Below are 16,824 nucleotides of genomic sequence, written 5' to 3' on the forward strand. Positions count from 1 at the left end.
GCCCCTGTCGGCCTCAGTACTTGGAGGTCCTGCTGACACAGCTCCCCAGCCCCCATCCTGCTCTGCTCTGCATCCTGGGCTGGGGGTCTATGGACGCGCTCCCCTGCGCAGGTCCCTGCCAGCTCCTGACCACAGGGGCTCCGCGGGATCCGAGGTGGGAGGGGCCCCTGAGCAAGGAGGTCTCCCTCCAGCTCCCCCAGCTGCCCTGCAGAGCCCCATCCTCGGGCTCCCACCCCTGCTGGTGCCGTCCGCCGCAGTGCTGGGGTCCCCAGGGGTCCTTCCACGGTGGGCGGTGGTCCCGGGCCCAGGGTGCTCCTGGGCCCCGCCCCCCTGGCCCCCGGCCCCGGGAGCTGCGCGGAGCTGGCCCTGCGGCGGCTCTTCTCTGCCATCACCCACGGTCTCTGCCCCTCCAGCCCGAGCCACCCCCTGCCCTCCCAGCTCTGCCACCGCGGGTGTGACCCAGCCTCCACTTTTCTGCCTAGATCCTGCCTTTACCGCATTTGAGGTTGGCAGCGGAGGGAAACCACTGAAGGGATTTTAAGCGAGGACATGACTTTATTCAGTTCAGTCTTTAAAGATGACTCTGGCCGAGCAGAGAATGGGCTGGGTGTGGGCGGAGGTCAGGACCCTGCAGGTAACCTGACAAAGGTGACAGCGCTTGGGAGGGTAGCAGTGCAGATGGATGAAAGTGGACACATTCCACAGAGCTTAGGACATGACACCCAGAGCCCCGGGAGGTGAACCCTGCCGGACTGGCTGTACAGAAGGAACGCCTGTGGTTCAGCGGCGCCACCACTCCCGCAGCACCGTCCACCCTGGAAACCCGGAGAGGGAGTTGCCTCCAGTCCAGCGCCCACCCTGCCGACCCCTCGCCTTCTCTCAAGGCCACCTCCGCAGACGGGGCCCCAGTATCCTGACTCTAAACTCTTTGTATGTGAGGCAAAATTGAAACACAATGAGAAATGCAGAAAAACATCAATGTTGTGACCAGATGCTCACGTCGCTAAGTGCACAGTGACTGCCTTGTTTTTCGGGCTGCATCCTGCTTGGGGGCAGGCACCCACCATGTTTTCCCTCCACGTTCCCAGGCAGCCTCCGACTCCCGGCCACCACACACACGCTCAGAGAACATCCTCTTACGTGTCGCTCGTGGGCCTGTGTCAGCGTCTCCCCAGACTCATGCTTGGGGGCAGGGGAGGGGGGACCCCTGCTAATAGAGTTTTCCTGTACTTGGTCTGACTAAATAATGCCAGGTTCCTCTCCAGGATGGGTGCTCCCTCTACCCTCCCGCCTGCCGGGCACTGGAGTGCCTGTGTCCCCATCTCCCTGGCAACACTGGCCGTTGCCAGCTTCCTAATTGCTGTCAGTCTGTTAGGTGTAAACGGGTATCACTTTGCAGGGTTCATTTGTATGTCCCTCATGACCAACAATTTGGAGCATCTTGCCATAAGCTTGTGTATATTTTGAGGTTTCAGTCGCTGATGATTAACTGTTAATATCTTCACGTCCATTTGTGGGAATTCTCTCTTTCTCTTGTTGATTTTCACAGTTACATTGTGTATTCTAGTGTTGACTGTTTACCAGTTTCAAGCATTACAAACGTGTTCTCCCACCTGTCAGTGGTCTGTTAATTTCCATGATTTCCTTCGTGAACAGACATCCTTACTTAGATGTAAGAAAATTAATCATTTAACGATCTGGCTCATACGTTTTAAATTTGTTTAAAATATACTTGCCAGCTCCACGTTCACCAGCGTCCTATATAACCTGCTGCTTTATTTCCTTTCCTATGTAGGTTTGTAATCCACCTAGATCCCACCTTTGTTAGCGCTGTGGGTGGGGACTTGGTCTTCTTTCTCCGTTTATACAACTGGTTTCCCCCCACCAGTTTCATACCATCCATCCTCTGTACCTGTTTGTGGAGCCAACTTCACCACTGTCTTTACTGCCATCCTGTGAACATGGTATTTAGTTTGTTGGTTTTGCTGCAATATTCTAGCTTTTGTTGACTGTGCCCCCTTAGGGGGAAGCCAACCAGGATCACACAGAACAATGAAAACATCACCATCAATGGCAAAGACGCCTGGCACCCACTCAGCTTCATGCTGGCGGAGGGCGTGGCCGTGGGGTCCAGGAGGCCAGCCTGACCGGGACCCCAGAAGCAGATGCTGCGGTGAGGACCCGGGGATGAGCCATGCGGTCAGAGGCTCTCTCGGAGAGCTGGTGAGGGGCCAGGAGCCAGGCTGAGAGGGGACAGAGCCGAGCAAAGTGTGGTGTCCACGTGGCCCTCAGTGCGATGGTACCGGGGCAGGGAGTGTCACCACGTCTCTGAGCGGAAGCTCGGGAGCTGAGTCACACCCCACACCTGACACTGTCGTCGGTTAAAGGCAGAGTCGTGATGCTAAGTGTTTGACAACTGTCCCTGTGGGGTGGGGGAGACGTTCATAGCATTTGTCAGTTTTCTGTGGCACAGATATTTTCCCCCAGGACTCATTTTTAAGCTACCAACTGGCTCATAGAGTTCCTGAAAATTTAAGATGTAAAAATCAGCTCTCACAAGCTGGCATCTGCTGGCCTCAGGCCACTTCACCCCCCTGTGATATGAGCACATCTGGCTTGGCAGCCTGAGGCCGGGCCATGTCCCAAGAGCAGTGCAGGGGCAGCTGGAACAATGGGAGAAGGCAGGGTGCTGGGGATGGAGGGGTCCCAAGGAACTGAGTGGAGCTCCAGCTCTCCCTCTCCCTGGCTGTGTGCCCTCGGCTTTTACCAGGGTGCTGTGACGCTCACACCAGCTGCTTTTTAAAAAAAAAAAAAAGCTTTATTGGGTAACACTGGTTTATAACATTCTATAAGTTTCTAACGTACAACACTATACTTCTACTTCTATATACTCTACAGTGTGCTCACCCCCAAAATTTTAGTCTCCATCCCTCACCATACACGTGATCCCCTCTACCCTCCATACCCCCCAACCCCTTTCCCTCTGGTAACCACTACTCTGTTCTCTGTATCTGTGCTTCTGTTTTGGTTTGGTTTGTCTTGTTCATTTATTTTGTTTTGTTTCTTTCTTTGTTTTTTAGATTCCACACATGAGTGAAACCAAGCAGTATTTGTCTTTCTCCATCTGACTTATCTCACTTAGCATGATACCCTGGAGTTCCATCCATGTTAACGCAAATGGCAAGAGTTCATTTTTTCATGGCTGAATAGTATTTCACTGTGTGTGGTGTGTATATATATATATATATATATATATATATATACCACATTGGTCTTATCTTTTCTGGATGTGTCTGGATCTGTCTCCTTAGGCAAAGGAAACAAAAGCAAAAATAAACAAATGAGTCTACATCAAACTAAAAAGCTTCTGCACAGCAAAGGAAACCATCAACAAAACAAAAAAACAACCTACCAAATGAGAGAACTGTTTGCAAATCATAGATCCAATAAGAGGTTAATATCCAAAATATATAGAGAACTCAACAGCAACAAAATACCCAATCAGAAAATGGGCAAAAAAAAAAAAAAAAAAAAAAAAAAAACGGGCAAAAAAAAAAAAAAAAAAAAAAAATGAAAAACGGGCAGAGATCTGAATGACATTTTTCACACCAGCCTCTGAGAACAGATTGTTAGCTGTTTGGGGGTTTTGTGAACCAGCTCTTAAACTGCTGAAGTCAGATGTGTTGGGAGTATTTACCCCAGGGAACACAGGAAGCTCTGTGAGTCAGGGTGTTTTACAGGGGAGCTGGTTGCTGTGTATCTCCCAGCACATCACGCTGCCCCCTCTTCCTGAGCCTCAGTTCCCTCTGCTGTGAATGGAGAAGAGGACTGGCCCCTGCCCCAGGGGGACCGAGGGGGTGAATGGGATTGTACAACAAAGCCCCAAGCCCAGTGTCTGAAAGCCGCGTCTAAGAATGTGCACTGCCACGATTGCCCCAACCCATCACGGCAGGAGATGTACCAACCATAGCCCTTTCCTGGGGAGAGGTGGAGGGACAGTCCGTGTTCACAGGGACTGAGCCGGGATCCAACCCAGACCTCTCTGGATTGGAAGCAGCCTTGCAAAACTCCCCAACTTGGGGTCCAGCTGCTGAGACCCAGCTGTGAGATGGGCAGGTGTCCTGCAGTACCTGCACCCCTGCACGGGGGAGGACATCGGGAAGGCAGTTCACGCCCTGTTGAAAGGGCAGCTGCTACTCAGCGCCACCCATGGTGGTGGGTCTGTCTTCACAGAGCTGGCCTCAGGTCACAGGGCTAGGGCAGGAGAGAAGTGAGTGACCGGGTTTTGCCCACACCTTCCAGGGATCGGCTGTGCTCCAGCCCCGAGACCACCTGGTGTCCATGCCCCACCTGCTCTCCCCACAGCCCACAGGGTCCCACACACCTGCCAACCAGAGACCCTGGGCTGGTAGGAGACCCCTGGCTGGGGAGCAATTAAATTTTAATTTCAGATAAATAACAAGTAATTCTACTCTCAGTATGCCCCATGGGGTTTGTTCCTAAACACGGTGGGGGGTGGTCTATTAGGAGGAGGTTGGGAACGTGGATGGGGCACCGCTTGCGATGCTCCCCTGAGCCCCTGGACGCAGCCCACCTGGGCGGGTGGGGTGACCACAGCGACAGGAACACCAGAAGGAGACACACTTTAGATGCTACGTGAAACCCTTCTCCTGCGGCACGCATTTCCCTGGAAGGTCCTCTGTGGGTGGAGAACGAAGTGTAGCCTGTAGCTAAGGGGTGAGTGTGGCAGAGAAATAACGTGTTCAGTGTGGATGGACGTTTCTCAGGCACTGCTGATGAGAAGCCCGCAGAGGGGAGGCAGAGGCCCAGGTCTCTGCAGGGCAGGAGGGACGGGGCGCCAGGGGAGGGTTGGAGCGGCTGGTCCGTGGTCACCTGTGCGAACCCGTCACCTCATCAGACTCACAATGAGCTTTGGGCATTAGACGGAGCCAACAGCCAGACTTCCTAAATTCCCCCAAAATGAGTGTTTCTGGCTCCCTTTTCTTGGCAATTAGCAAAGCAAACACTGCAGGTTCAGAATGTCTCAAGTCTCCCTTCTTCCAGCTGAGATCAAGACAAGTGAAGGAGGAAGGCGCCATGGGCTGGAGATGTGACAAGTTTCATCAAAGTCTCAAGTTCAAGCTCAGAGTGATCCATCACCCGAGATCCTGGCTGCCCAGACTTCAAGGAGAAACAGCCCCAAGCCCTGTGGGTCAGAACCATCCTTCAGACGAGAAGGAACCTACACCTGACAGCCTTCACTCACTTGATAGATGCCTCGCCCAAATGCTCCTCTTGGTAGCAGAATGGTCTCTATGGAACCTTTTGTGTTCTTGGTGGTGGATTTACCTGGGCTGTTTTCAGTGGTGCTGAAACAACGTGGCAGGTGCATAAACTCCCAAAGTGAGCCTATTCCCCCGAGTTCCAAACTGCAGGGGCTTCTCAGCCCCCATGGAGGTTGAGGGGTGCTAGAACCTTGGTGCATCGTGTTCTACAGATGAGCAGGAAGCAGCAGTGAGCGTGCGGGAAACACACAGTTATTTTTGCTGCAGCAACTTGGCAGGAGGGAATGGACGAGGGTCAGACTCCTGAGGTGAGCCACAGGAAGGGTGGGGACCTCAGAGCTCTGCACCCCTCATTCCCGGGCATCAGCCAGGCTGGGTCCCAGCACGACTGCCCACATGCTGCATTCTGCTCTTCCCTGGTTCCTGCCTGCAGAGTCACAAACCTGCCCCCAGGCTGCCGTGAACTCCCATGTTCCCAGGAGTGCAGAGGAGGTGGGCTGAGGCTGGGAGAGGGCTCTGGGGGACGTCTGTTGTTATTTGCTTTCTCTTCATTGGGTATCAACATGGGGTTCTGTTTGGAGCCCACACCTTACTCATTAGATGCATTTTTTTAATTGAAGTATAGTTGATTTACAATGTTGTGTTAGTTCCTGGTGTACAGAAAAATGGTTGCATTATATATATATATAGATAGATATATAGATATATATTCTTTTTCAGATTCTTTTCCATTATACGTTATTACAAGCTATTGACTATAGTTCCCTGTGCCATGCAATAGGTCCGTGTTGTTTATTTTATACACAGTAGTTCGTATCTGCTAGTCCCAAACTCCTAATTTATCCCTCCCGCCACCCCTCCCCCTTGGTAACCATAAGTTTGTTTTCTATGTCTGTGAGTCTGTTTCTGTTTTGTAAATAAGTTCATGTGTATCACATTCCAGGTTCCACGTAGAGCTGATATCATATGATACTTGCCTTTCTCTGACTTAGTATGATCATCTCCAGGTCCATCCATGTTGCTGCAAATGGCATTATTTCATTCTTTTCATGGCTCAGTAGTATTCCACTCCGTATATATGTACCACATCTCCTTTATCCATTCATCTGTGATGGACACTTGGGTTGCTTCCATGCCCTGGCTCTTGTAAATAGAGCTGCAGTGAACACTGTGGTCCATGACTCTCTTTGAATCATGGTTTTCTCAGGGTACATGCCCAGTACTGGAGTTGCTGGGTCGTATGGTAGGTCCCCATTTGATATTTTACTGGTTTAAATTTGGGCAAATGTATACCTTGGCTTTGGAGTATTTTCTAAAACACTTGATACTACCCTCCTATTAATCATGTTAATAATATCCCTTCTGTGTTGTATTTTCTCATGTGCCCTCAGTGCTTTTCAGGAGCCATTGACTAATCAAATGATCTCCACGTGAATTGAACAACAAAAACTACATGAGCAAGAATCGTCAGAAGAACCCACTGAGATTCTGGTTCATGATCTTCAGATGCCCACAGGGGAAGTTAAAAAAAAAAAGTGTAGATGTTTTAGAATGTTTTTGAACTTAATTGACTACCAGTTTAAAACAAGTAGGTTTAGGGCAATATATATGACCCACATGGTTACCATAAATCAAAAGCCTACAATAGATACTCAAAAACTAGAGAGAAAGGAACTCAAGCATACTACTACTAAAGAAAATAATCAAATCACAAGGGAAGAAACTAAAAGAAGAAGAATAGGTCATTAAAGCACTACAGAAACAACTAAAACACGAGTAACAAAATTGCAGTAAGTACATACCTAACAGTAATCACTCTAAATGTCAATGGACTAAATATTCCAATCAAAAGACATAGAGCTGCTGATTGGATAAAAATCAAAACCCATCTATAGGCTGCTTACAAGAGACTCACTTAAGAACTAAAGACACACACAGACTAAAAGTGAGGGGATGGGAAAATTATCTTATTCAAATGGAAACGGCAAGAAAGTGGGGAGAGCAATATTCATATAAGACAAAATAGACTTTAAAACAAAGTCTCTAACAAAACAGAAAGAAGGGCATTATAAAATGATAGAGGGGTCCTTATAAGAAGAGGATATAACACTTATTAACATATTTGCACCTAACATAGGAGCACCTAAACATAAAGCAAACATTGACAGACATAAAGGGAGAAATTGCCAATAGAACAATAATAGTAGGGGACTTTAACACCCCACTTATGGGACTTCCCTGGTGGCACAGTGGTTAAGAATCCACCTGCCAATGCAGGGGACACAGGTTTGAGCCCTGGTCCAAGAAGATCCCACATGCTGTGGAGCAACAAAGCTGTGCACCACAGCTACTGAGCCTGCGCTCTAGAGCCTGCAAGCCACAACTACTGAGCCCACGTGCCACAACTACTGAAGCCCACATGCCTAGACCCCATGCTCTGCAACAAGAGAAGCCACCTCAATGAGAAGCCCACACACCAACAAATAGTAGCCCCGGCTCGCCACAACTAGAGAAACCCCACGTGCAGCAACGAAGACCCAACACAGACAAAAATAAATAAATAAATAATTTTTTTTAAGAAACACCCCACTTACTTCAATGGGCAGATCATCCAGATAGAAAATCGATACAGAAACTGTGGTCTTGAATGACACATTAGACCAATAGGACTTAATAGATATCTACAAACGTTCCACCCAAAGAGAGCAGATACACATTCTTTTCAAGTACACGTGGAATGATCTCCAAGATAGATCACATGCTAGGCCACAAAAGAAGTCTCAACAAATTTAAGAGGATAGAAATTATAACAAGCATTTTTTTCTGACCACAATGGTATGAAACTAGAAATCATTACAGGAAGAAAAATGGGAAAAACACAACATGTGGAGAATAAACAACATCCTACTAAAAAATCAGTGGGTCAATGAAAACAATCAAAGAAATCAGAAAATACCTTGCGACAGTCCCTTCAATAAGCAGTGCAGAGAAAATTGGACAGCTACATGTAAAAGAATGAAATTAGAACATTTTCTACACCATATACAAAAATAAATTCAGAATGGTTGAAGACCTAAATGTAAGATAGAAACCATAAAACTCCTAGAAGAAAACATAGGTGGAACACTCTTTGACATATATCATAGCAATATTTTTGGATATGTCCCCTAAGGCAAAGGAAACAAAAGTACAAATGGGACCTAATTAAAATTAAAATCTTTTGCACAGGAAAGGAAGCCATTGGCAAAATGAAAGACAGCTTACTGAATGGGAAAAATTATTTGCAAATGATATGACTGATAAGAGGCTACTATCCAAAAATATATAAACAGCTCATACAACTTAATATCAAAACAACAAACAACCCAACTTAAAAATGGGCAGAAGACCTAATAGACATTTTTCCAAAGAAGATATACAGATGGCCAATATTGCTAATCATGAGAGCAAGACACATCAAACCACAGTGGCTACCACCTCACACCCGTCAGAATGGCTGTCATCAAAAAGTCTACAAATCACAAATGCCGGCAAGGATGTGGAGAAAAGGGAAGCCCAGTACACTGTTGGTGTGAATGGAAGTTGGTGCAACCACTATGGAAAACAGTATGTGGGTTTCTCAAAAACTAAAAATAGAACTACCATGTGACCCAGCAATTCCACTCCTGGGTATATATCTGAAGAAAATGAAAACACTAATTTAAAAAGATATATGCACCCCAATGTTCATAGCAGCATTATTTACAATAGCCAAGATATGAAAGCAACCTGAATGTCTATTAACAGATGAATAGATTAAAAAGATGTGATATATATATATGTCTATGGTATTTATAGTACTTATTATATATATCTAGGGTAGAGTATATATATATACATATATACGTGTACATAGATGAATAGATAGCACGGAATATTACTCAGCCATAAAAATAGAATGAAATTCTGTCATTTGCAACACGAATGGACCTAGAGGGTATTATGCTTAGTGAAATAAGTCAGAAAGAGAAAGACAAATACTGTATGTTATGACTTATACCTGGAAACTAAAAAATGAACCAAATTAATATAATAAAACAGAAAGAGACTCACAGATACAGAGAACAAGCTAGTGGTTACCAGTGGGGAGAGGGAATGGGGGAGGGGCAAGAGAGGGGTAGGGGATTAAGAGGTACAAACTACTGTGTTAAATAAATAAGCTACAAGGGTATATTGTACAGTGCAGGGAAATATCGCCATTATTTCATAATAACTTTAAATGAACTATAATCTATAAAAATAATGAATCACCACGTTGTACATCTGAAACTAGTACAATATTTAAATCAACTATACTTCCATTTTTAGAAAAGACCCATAGTTATGTAACCAAAATTTAAAACTGTCCTGCTGCCAGAAATTCTGACTCTGATTTTGAACAAAACCCAAGCTTATTCATGTCAGAACGACATTACAGCTTTCAAGCTAATCAGCTACAGTCAAGTAAGCTCATGTAATGAAAAGAGATGTAAGTGTCTGGTAAGCAAAGCACAACAGAAAACAATGAATGTACTTGCAGGTTCGTGCTTTACAAGCTACCTGGAGTTACTGAGAGTCAAGCTTCTTAGCCATTTCAATTTGGATGTTTCCCTGTTTCCAAAAACTTTGCTTCTCTCTCGATAAAATATTCATATAAAGAAAAATTCACTAAATTTACTTTTGACAGTAGACATACCTGGGATTAGAAAGACATCTCAGGTTAGTGTAGACACATCAGGTGAAGGAGGGAGACACCACAGATCAGGGCAGTTAAACATGCAGAACAAAGGAGACATCCTACAATAAGGTGGACATCCCTGGGGAACTAGGGAGACATCACAGGTGAGAGGTAAGACACAGAGGACATAGAGAGACATCTGAGGTCAAGGTAGACACACCAAGGGAATTAAGGGAACAACTCAGGTCAGAGTAGACATAACTGGGGAATAACGGAGACATCCCAAGTCAGGGTTGACAAGCTGGGAGAATTAGCAAGACATTAATGGTAGGGGAGACACACCTGGGAAATTACTGTGACATCCCAGGTCAAGACGGAAACTCATATGGAATAAGGGAGACATCCCACGTCAGTGTAAATGCATCTTGGGAAATAGGGAGATATACCAGTTCAGTGCAGACGTACCTGAGGAATTAGGTGAGACATTATTGATAACACAACTGGGGAATAAAGGAGCCTTCCCAGGCCAGTGGAGACACATCTGGGGATTTAGAGAGACATGTGAGGTTAGAATAGAGACATACGGGGAAGAAAAAAATGACACATGCCAGGTAAGGGTAGACACACCTGGTGAACTAGAGAGACAATCCAGCTCAGAATAGTTACACTTGGGGAGTTAGGGTGACATCCCTGGTTATGATTGACATTTCAGTGGAACAGAGAAGACATTCCTTGTTGGGGAAGACACACTTGGGGAAAGAAAAAGACATCACAGGTCATAGAAGACAAATCTGTGGAATCAGACATCCTAGATTACTGCTGACACACAAGCATATTTAGGCAGGCATCAAAATTAGGATAGATGCACCTGAAAATTTGGTGAAACATCCCAGTTCTGTGTACACACACCTGAAGAATTAGGGAGCCATTCCAGGCCAGGGTAGAAACACCTGGGGAATTAGAGAGTCTTCCTTGTCGGTGTAGACATATCTAGGGCATTAATGAAACATTCTAGGTCAGACAGATATTAGATATCCCAGGTGAGTATAGACACGCCAGGGTAATTAGAGAGAGGAACCAGAATTGAGGTAAGAGGTAAGTGGGCCCCGGGGCAGAGAAGCTGGTGTCGGTCAAGCAGAGTAAATTGGAGCTTTGTTTCCCCCGGACACTCCAAGAATAAAGCTAATGGCAGGAGCTGAGCCCTGCTGGAGTAAAGAGATAAGACGACCATATCTACCACTCCTGAGGTCAAGGAAACCTCCCTGACTGTACATGCGTAGGAAGGGTCCTCGGGGGTCAAAAGGAGAGCAAGCGCCATCCCGTAATAGGCGTTGTCAAGCCTCCCACAGGCCTCTATGCTGGATCCATCTTGGCAAAAATACCCACACGCATATTGGGAGAGCCCTAGGACACGTCAGGTGTGGAAAAGAAACAAGATAACTGGTCAAGGGTACACAAAGACCCAGAAGAACTGCCCCTGTATGAGTGATTTAGCCACCTCTTTACTGCACTCCTCCTCATTAGGGAGGACGCCCACACCACTTCTCTGCCCTGCTTCTGTCCCAAACAAACTGTTTCTCTGTGTGCTCTCCCACATGTTGTGCTATGTCTCTGATAATAAATTTTGTACCTGTTTTTTTGCAGTTTTTGCCTCTTTGAGAAATGCATTTTTCAAATGGGGCAAGAGCCAGTGCAACTTGGTCTCTAGCCTCTAGTCCCTGGTGGACCAGTGGCTAGGATTCCTGGTTTTAAATCAGGCTATCCAGGTTCAATTCCTGGGCAGGAAACTAAGATCCTGTTTCAAGACCATTCGCTGCTGTCTCTCCCAAAACAGAATCAGGGTTGACACATCTGGGAAAATAGGGAATCATCCCAGGCCAGTGGAGACATACCTGGGGATAAGACATCCCAAGCCAGACTAGACACACCTGTGGTATTAGGGAGATATCCAAGGTTACTACAGAAATACCTGGGTAATCAGGGGTACATCCAAGTTCAAGACAGACACACCTAGTGACTAGAGAAAAATCCCAGGTCAAAGTAGAAACACCTTGTGAATTAGGGAGACAGCCCAAGTCAGTATTCTCAAAACTAGGGTATTGGGGGACACTCCAGGTCAGTGTAGATATACCTGGGGAACTTGAAAGATGTGATACGTTCAAGTAGATGAACCTGGGGGATTAAGGAGAGAGAGAGAGAGACACACACACACACACACACACACACACACACACACACACACACCCCCCCACACCCCCAGGGAATAGGGAGACATGCTCTGTAAGAGTAGACACACCTGGGGAATTAGACATCCCAATTCAGCGTAGACATACCTGGGGGTTGGCAGACATCCAGAATCAGGGTAGACGCACCTGAGGAATTAGAGAAGTATCCAGGGCTAGTACAGATACACCTGAGCAATTATGGAACCATCCCAGGTCAGGAGAGACACACCTGGGGAATTTGGGATATATCCTAAGTCAGGGTAAAGACACTTATTGAATTAGGAGACATCCCAGGTTACAGTAGAGACACATGGTGAATAAGAAAGACATCTCAAATTAGAGTAGGCAAACATGTTAGAAATAGGGAGCTATCAAGATGAGAGTGGAAATTATAAAGACAGTACAGGTCACTGTACACCTTAGAAATTATGGAGACACACCAGGTCAAGGTAGACACTACTGGAAAATTAGATAGTGTACCATGTCATAACAGACACCTGAGAAATTAGGTATACATCCCAGGTCAGTGTAGACACACTAGAGATTTAGGAGGTCATCTAGGGCTCGTGGAGACACACCTGGAAAACTGAGGCACTCCAGATCAATATAGACACACCTGGGTAAGTAAGGAGAGCAACAAATTCAAATAAGCCATACCTGGGGAATACAGAGATCTCCCAGGTAAAAGAAGAAACATTTGGAAAATTAGGGAGACATCACAGTTCAGAGTAGACACACCTAGACAAACAGGGTAAAACCCTAGGTCACAATAGTCACACCTGGAGAGTTAGGGACACATCTCAAGTCAACTTAGATTCATTAGGGAATTAAGTATATTTATCCCAGGCCAGTAGTTACACAACTGGGGCACTGTTGAGAAGACCAGAGCAGGGAAGACACACCTGGGGGATAAGGGTGTTACCTTAGTTTGAATAGACCCACCCAGAGAATTAGAGCAAGATTCCAGCTAAGAGTTGTAAATTAAAACACCTAGAGAGATATCACAGGACAAGTCTGACACACTGGAAAACCAAGGAGACATTCCATTTCAGGGTAGACACATCTTTACAAATAGAGGGGAAAAAAACCAGGTTAGAGCAGAAACACCTGGGGACTTATGTAGCTATCCCAGGTCAGAGAGGATACACCAGAGAGACATCCCAGGTCAGCTGTAGACTCACCTGAGGAATTAGGGAACCATCTGAGGTCAGTGTAAACACACCTTTGGATCTATGAAGATACATCATGACACAGTAGACACACCTAGGAAACAAGGGGACATCCCAGGCAGTGTAGCCATATCTCGAAATATGAGATATCCAGATCATAAATGGCACACCTGGAGATTTAAGGGAGATGATAGCCCAGATCAATACAGACACACATCGGGGAGAAGGGTTAACATCCCAGGTTAGGGTAGACACTCTTGGGGAATTAGACATTCTAAATCAGAGTAGACTGGGAGAATTTGAGAAACACCCAGGTCAAAGAAGACACATCTGGGGAAATAGGTAGAATTTCAGACTAGAATGGACATAACTGGGGAGATATGGAGACAAGTCAGTATATACACTCCTGAGGGACTTAAGAGACATTATATGTCACTAGACTCACTGGAGAACTAGGGAGACATCCAAAGTCATAGTTAGATGGGGAATTAGGGTCACAGCAGACATATTTGGGGGAAACGGAGACATCTCATGTCAGCGTAGACACTATTGAGAAATAAGGATACATGCCAGTCAGAGAAGACGCACTTAGTGAATCGGGGAGACAAATAATGTCAGGGTTGACACACCTGGGGAATGAGGAAGACATCTCAAGACAGGGTAAATCGAACCGGGGAACTAGAGAGAGATCCCAGGTCAGGGTAGACACATATGGTTTCTTATGTAGACATACCTGGTCAGGATTGACAACCTAAGATATTAGGCAGACATCAATAAACATCCCAGCTAAATATAGACACTCAAGGAATTCAGGAGTTACCCAAGTTCAGTGTGGGCACAACTGGAGAATTAGGGAAACATCTTTGGTCAGTGTAGATATTACAGAGGTTTTAGGGAGCCATTCCAGGTCAAGTAAACACACTGGGGAACTAGAGACTTACCAGTTCAGAGTAGACACACCTGGGGAATTAAGACGACAGCAAAGGTCAATATAGACACCCTTAAACAATTAAGATACATCCCAGGTCTGGGTAAACACATCTGGGGAATTAGGGAGACATGCAAGGTCAGTGTAGGTAAAACTGGATTATTAGGGAGGCATCCAAGGTCAGAGTAGAAACATCTGGGGAATTAGCAAGACCTCCCAGGTCAGGTAGTCACACTGGGAAGTAAGGAACATCACAGATCTGGGTAAATATGCCTGTAGAATTACACACACATCGCACTTCACTGTAGATGAACCCGGGAAATTAGGGAGACATATCAGGTCAGTGTAGACACATAGGAAATTAGAGAAAGAGCCCAGGTTGAAGTAGTCACACCTGGGGAATTATGGAAACACCCTAGGTTGGGTTGACACACCTGGGGAACTAGAGCGGCATCCCAGAAAGAGTAAAGCAGCTGGGGAATTAAGGAGAAATTTCAGGTTAGACTAGACGCTTCTGGGGAAATAGGGAGGCGTCCCAGGTAAGCTTAGACATACTTGGGTGATTTGGGAGAAATCTTATTCAGGGGAGACAAAGGGTGATATTAGGGTGACATCCCAGATCAAAGCAGACACATGTGGGGAATTAGGGCAGAGGCCACAGGTCAGGGTAGACACACATGGGTAATTAGGGAGACATCCCAGGCTAGAGCAGACACCTCAGGAATAAGGGGGAAATCCCAAAGCAGAGTCTTCACACCTAGGAAATAAGGAAGATGTCCCAGGACAGTGTGGACACACTTTTGTTGATTCTTCCTGTGCTGCTCCCTGTGCACATGGGGTTTAAATTCTCCTCAGATAGACTGTCCCTTTTAAGGGTAACATCTGGTCACTCAGGATCTTTGAAACATCTGGAAGTCTGTCATGGCTAGAGAATCTAATCTCAAAACACGGCAGTTGATAAAGCTTCAGGAGACGAACACCATAAGCCGCCTCTTCACCTCCTTTACTCATGAGACCGGCTCATCACAGTACGTGCGGTTGTCATGGTAACAGGCGCCAGACAGGAGGCAAAAATTCCAAAAGGCTTGGAGAAGATAGTTTTAGAAGTCACTCCTGGCTGCCAGTGACTTAAACCTGATTCCTTCTCGCTTAAGCAGCAAACAGGGTTTGGTTTTTTTTTGTTTTTGTTTTTGTTTTGCTCGCATTTTTGAAAAGACTATGTGAGTACCAATTCCAGGCAGAGCTGCAGTCAGGGCTCCGTAGTGTCGTCAGGACCACAGTCTCTAGCACATAGTTCTGCCTTCTTGATTAAAGTCATTGTCAAGCTTCCCATGTCATCACCTGAAAGGTTCAAACTCAGATCGTCATTCTTACCAGTAGGCTCAGACTTTAAACAAAAAAATTACCAGTCATTTTATGAAAAATACCACACAAGGTACCGAAACAAGAAATTCAATAACATACTGTTTTCCACAGTGACTGCACCAATTTACATTCCCACCAACAGTGTAGGAGGTTCCCTTTTCCCCACATCCTCACCGTAGTTGGTTAATTTTAATGAACAGGGAGTTAACCCCACAGAGCAATAAAGCCACGACCTCCCCCCCAGACAGAGGCTCCCCTCAGCAGGAACCAGGATTCTCAGCATCTGCTTCCCCTGCCCCAGCCTTGTTGCTGTAAATGAGCTTCGTAAGTGCGCTCGGGCCAAAGAAATGTCATTTTACAATTATGTAATGGAAAGTCGTGATCCTAGTACAAATGTTATATTATTGGAGGATACTGCGGCAGCGTTGGGAGTGACAATAGCAGCCACTTGTATGCGCCTTGCTTCTATAACAGGTAATCCACTGTATGACAGCCTAGGTTCTTCGGGTGTGGGCACCTTATGAGGTGTGGTCTCAGTATTCCTCATCTACACTAACACAGAAGCACTCTTAGGGCGATCCAGCCAGCCAGAACAGGTACAACTTGTTCTAACTTGAACTCCTGGAGAACGACCCATCAGTAAGCGCAATTCATGATGTTAAAGCCACAGATCTAGGATTAGGGAACGTAAGATTTAAGGCAGAAGTAGATTTCGATGGACGAGTTGTTACAAGATCATATTTGGAAAAACAAGATTTTGACTAAATGCTACAAGAAATTCAAGAAGTGAAGACTCCTGAAGAACTAGAGACCTTTACGCTTAAACATGGAGAAAATATTATTGATACTTTAGGAGGTGAAGTAGATAGACTTGAGAAGGAACAGAAAAAAACGAAATCCTGAAGTTCGACGTGTAGATTTGGAGATACTATAGACTTGATGGAATGAATCACCTTGGAGGGAGCCTTGGAAACAAGTTTGTCAAGACTACCTTCCCACACCGAAGGGGTCAATGCCATTCAGAAGCCGTTCTGGTTTGTTTTAAGATAGAGGAAATATTTATGTAAAGAGCAATTCAACAGTCCACAGAACTAAAACAACTTCTTACTTCTAAGAGACATATTACAAGTTGAATCAATTTGGAAATCATGTTTTC

General features: G+C 45.8%; 1 pseudogene; it reads left to right on the plus strand.

The window, feature by feature from the left end:
* The first annotated feature begins 2,194 nt into the window (after nt 1-2,194).
* LOC112396242 (zinc transporter 9 pseudogene) lies at nt 2,195-16,602 on the plus strand (annotated as a pseudogene).
* The last annotated feature ends 222 nt before the right edge of the window (nt 16,603-16,824 follow it).

The sequence above is a fragment of the Neophocaena asiaeorientalis genome, unplaced genomic scaffold (assembly GCF_003031525.2).
Source record: "Neophocaena asiaeorientalis asiaeorientalis breed wild unplaced genomic scaffold, Neophocaena_asiaeorientalis_V1.1 scaffold757, whole genome shotgun sequence".
Lineage (NCBI taxonomy): Eukaryota > Metazoa > Chordata > Mammalia > Artiodactyla > Phocoenidae > Neophocaena > Neophocaena asiaeorientalis.